The sequence below is a fragment of the Neopsephotus bourkii genome, unplaced genomic scaffold (genome assembly GCF_033783945.1).
Source record: "Neopsephotus bourkii isolate Nb327-2 ecotype Australia unplaced genomic scaffold, CSIRO-AGI_Nbou_v1 NB_1388, whole genome shotgun sequence".
NCBI classification, from domain to species: domain Eukaryota; kingdom Metazoa; phylum Chordata; class Aves; order Psittaciformes; family Psittacidae; genus Neopsephotus; species Neopsephotus bourkii.
Window position 1 is genome coordinate 4925451 of NW_026901866.1, and position 4670 is coordinate 4930120.

At 33.7% G+C, this 4670-nt stretch overlaps 1 long non-coding RNA gene across 1 annotated transcript; it reads left to right on the forward strand.

Moving 5' to 3' along the window:
* Positions 1-236: 236 nt before the first annotated feature.
* Positions 237-2942, forward strand: LOC133219970 (uncharacterized). Its single transcript, XR_009727589.1, has 2 exons — positions 237-1726; positions 2726-2942. It is a non-coding gene; the product is annotated as an uncharacterized LOC133219970 (long non-coding RNA).
* Positions 2943-4670: the final 1728 nt, after the last annotated feature.

Below are 4670 nucleotides of genomic sequence, written 5' to 3' on the forward strand. Positions count from 1 at the left end.
AGCGTTAAAGGACTTAGAGATCAAACAATATAATATAATATTCTCCAGTTATGATTAAAATATCTTCAGGAGAAAGATACTACTGAGCTAGATAGGCTTACATACGATACTACTTCAAAAGAAAGAGTGACGTCTGATACAATATTGACACTATAATTTTGACAAACCCATTCCATTATAATTTCAAGACTGAATACGTGCCTTTCCTGCTGTTCTTTTTTTTTTTTTTTTTTTTTTTTGCTGTGATTATTTGCTTGGTTTAATTTGGTTTGTCTACTTAGAATTTTTAGAATGGCAATGAGATGAGGTCTAAACTGAATGTAGGCATTAGACAAGAAACCTTGTAGTATATTTCAACAACCCGTATTGGATGTCATTGTTTATTTTAAACTTGAACTTAATTACTGTGAGATCCCAGGCTCTATAAAGACAATGAGTGCCATCTATAAATGCTAATATAAATCAATAAAGAGGGGGAGGTTAAGTGATTTATATTGGAGCTGAGCCACCATGTTAATAACTGGTGCTCATTATAGCCTCAGCAATGAATGGGAAATCAAAACATTAAATAGTGCAAACAAGAAGACTATCCTATTTTGCAGGAAGTTTGAGATACTCCATTCGTCCAGGTCACCCATTTTTGTCCTTTTAAAAGGTAGGTTAAATCTTGTATTTAATAGACATCTTGCCTAAGAAAAGGCTGCTGGAGTTTTCCCAATGTTTCCATGACTTTGAGTTGTTGCCAACTTTGCCTGACAAATAACAAGCATAGCTGCCAAAACTGAACTATAATATTGCTGTAAAAAGAGTATCATAGGTACAAGTTTTAGGTATGCACTGCTTTTCATACCTATAATACAGTTGACCATATTATGAATATTTCATTTTCATTACCATATATTAGTAAAATAGGACTTCAGAATTGTTTTGTATATCTCTCTTCAAGAATATAAACAAATAATTGTACTTTTGAACGTGGATTGGCACATTATGGAAGCATCAAAAAAGTCTCTGTAAGTAAGGCTGCATTGGCACTTACACTGAAGGCAGGACTAACATTTCTCTATTCAAGGTTTAATTTATTCTCCAAATTCATCAGAACACATTTTCAGATGACAATTGCACTTTTCATATAATTTTCTTAATAACTTTGTTTTAATTAGAAGAGAAAAGATTTTAAGTGCACTTTTCTGAACACATTTTACTCAAAACAAAAAAAAAAAAAGGTAAGGAAAAACCCTGTCTCCCTTAATTTCACACACAGAAAGTCTTAGAGATACCTGTTCTTTGCTAACATTTTGGAGGAGGCCAGTTTTGAAGGTTTTTCTGTATAAGTGAGAGAAATTTCATTAAGACTAACCAACTGACCTGGTGGAACTTAACTGAAAATATTGTCCTAATATCCCTATGGCAGGTCGTGTCTGAGGACTGCTTCAATCCATTCTCTAGGTGAAGCAAATCAATTTTTTAAACTTTAATTTGGGTCATTTCCTAGGCTGTGAGTTTTTTAGCCTTTTTTTTTTTTTTTTCCTCCCACAATTTGGAGTTCTTCCTTTTGCTCTCGTGGGACTCTTCCTCCATGACCAGCGTTTTGACCTATTTTGATATCTTTTTGGGGGAAGGATCTTTATTAAGATGGGAGTGAAAATAACTTCTGACTCAGCTGAAGTAAGCTTTTCGAGGAAGCGAACCTCAATGCCATGTGTTCAGACCTGCTTCTTTTTAGGTGAGAATGCAAGCTGCTTGCCAGCTCTGTTGCATTCCTTCAGTAATGTCCAGGGGGGGTTTCAGAGGTTTATCAGCCTCTTTTGTCTTTTTCATCAGTTTCTGTAATTCTACTACTAATGTTGACTCCATTCTTCAAGGGTGGTAGGCTTTCAGTTATGTCTATAGGTGTTGATACTGCATCTGGAGCTGTGCAGGAGTCAGCCGTAGCAACAATGATGTTGAAGACACACAAAGAGTCAGGCAACTATTTTCATTAACCTGAGACTAATAGTTCTAGTGTGAAGTAGGATTTGAAGCCACAAGGTCTGTACAAACACTCCCACTCTCCCACCTATCACTCTTCAAACTGTCTGCATAGTTCCTGAGCTTTGAGGAGCATTTTGACTAATAGTGCTTTACACAAATGAAGTGATCTCTCACTTGAAGGAATTTAAGTAACAGGATGCTTTCCTGCTTCTAGCAACATTTTTTTTCTCATTTAGCATCCATTTAACAATATTGTATTCTTTGCATGAAAGGATAGCTGTTTGGATATGTACAAAGATGATTTATTGTCAGGATCATTACAGTAGTGTTAAAACCAAATAAAATTCACCAACTGGCTCTTGTCTTAAACATGTGGTATCTGAGCACTTCAATGTTCTGTTCAAAGCAGATACTTTACCTTTGTTCATACAATAAAAAAATCCTCTTTACATTAATTAGTTTAGCTTGGTGTATTTCAAACTGTCATGAGCATGTCAGAAATCCAAGATTAAAACATTATATTTTACTGTCCAAACCAAGAAATAAATGAATGAAGGGGAAATATTCTAAGAATTAAAAATATTTTACTTGTTTGAATGTACTGCCCTATGCAGTTTTTTGAAACCAACAAAAAGGCAAAGTATTTTGTGGAATAATGTAGCAAAAATGACACAGTATTTGCATTTCTGAGTTTAGACTCATTTTATTTAACCTACCTTTTCTCTCTTGATCTGCATGGGATATTTTCCAGATATTAGCTGATGATATCCAAAGGGTCTTGCTCTCTTGCTATAGATTGTGTATTACTTTCAAAGAAACTCCCGGAAGTGCTAACATTGTGTGGTGCAAGAACAATGTTGGAATAAAAGGGGGAAGAAGTTCGATATCCTGGCAGTTCTGCAGTCCACCAAGTCTGTTATTTCTGTTCTGTCTTTATAATGGCTATAAAATATTATCTGGGAGTATGATGTCAATGCATCCACTTTCAATAATTGATATGATGAATAATCTCAGCCTTCTGACACCTTCTGTATCTCCTTACATCTCAGGAAACTTCATTCATCAACCACATTTGAAATGTTTAAGTAATCTCAGTGATGTATGGAGCACTGAAACTCCCTTGTTAGAAATCTATGCTACTAACATTCTATCAAATTAAAAAGCCACTGAGCTCTTGTGCATAAAATTATCATAAATTATCTCTGAAGGTTCATTGCTGTTTGGAATGTTTAATTGCTCACTCAGCTGAACTTCAGCAGCTCAAGATTATTAATCAATTTGTCAGAAGGTTTCTCATAATGTCGTCTTTTATGCTGCAGTTATATGCGTGGAAAACCCATGTGCAAGACAATTTTATGCAGCAACTCAACAGTAGCCATCCATACCTTTCATAATATTCCTTTCATATATTTAAGAGTATTTTTTTGCTTTTGATTTCTCACAGAATACTGGGAACTTATAATTACCTAAGGCTAATTTATTTGGATGGAAAACAAATTCTCCAAAACAATATTTATAAGTAAGAATGGAGACAGATAGTAAGAAAAGGACTTTTGAAGCATTTAATCCTGGCCTAATGTTGATCTCATCAAAGTAAATATTTCCACTAACTGCGGTAATAGTAAAGACCTTTTGAAAATGCCATACCTTAAGTGCATGTGAACAATTATTTTTCTTAACAAAAAAATTCCTCTTTGCTTTAAAATAGTCTTTAATGAGAAAATTTGACTTTTAGGACATACTAAAGCACTGTATTTAATGTTAATTGAAATACCTTTCATTATTTGTTTTGAAAATGTCTTTATGAATTCATCCTTTTTATACTGTTTTCTTTATTTTGTTTTACAAGTGCAGCTGTATATGAGACCTTATAGGAGCGGTGATGGTAGTATTTCTATTTATAAATTTTTAATTAATTAAATCATTTAGGAGTTTTGTGCTGCAGCACTGTAGAAACAGAGGATTCTGCCTTTCCTGCTCTAGAGAACTGAAAAGAGTTTGGAATGTTTTGGAGTAATATATTTCAGGATTCTTTAAGCAACTCCAGATATTTTCTCAAGATGAAAAAGCTTCCAAATAGATAGATTGGAAATATTATGAACATTATCCGCTTTGTTTTCCTGTGCAGGTAGGTAGAGGATGAATGCTACCATGTAGTTTCAAGTATCTATTTGATATTAGGCATACTACCAAAACCTGAAAATTAGAGAAAGTATCAGGTTTCTTGTTTGTCAAAGTTCTTTCATAAAATTAAAATACTGGAATAATAAATATATTTTTGTGTCTAAGAAATGGTTCAGGTGTTAGAAATATGCAGAGAGCTAGCATTATTATTTTAAAAAAAAAAGTCTCTTTACTGTAATCCTTCAAAGTCTTTCTTAAAACAGATGATGCCCATTAGCAGATGATAAAATGAGAAACAAAACAACAGTACAAATACATTATATCTCTATACTTTCTGACATCTGGGGATATCAAAGCACATCACAGCAAATGCGTAACAACTCCTTAGTACAGTTTCATCACCATTACCAATCTCCATTACCCATCTTCATTATACAGAATTTCTAGCACCAAGAAATAAAGATTGTCATTATCTTTGGCATTGAGTCAAACCCAAAATGATATATGGAAGATTGAGCATGAAATCTTTTGAAGAAATAGGAAGAGAAGCCAGATCCTCAGATTCCCAATAA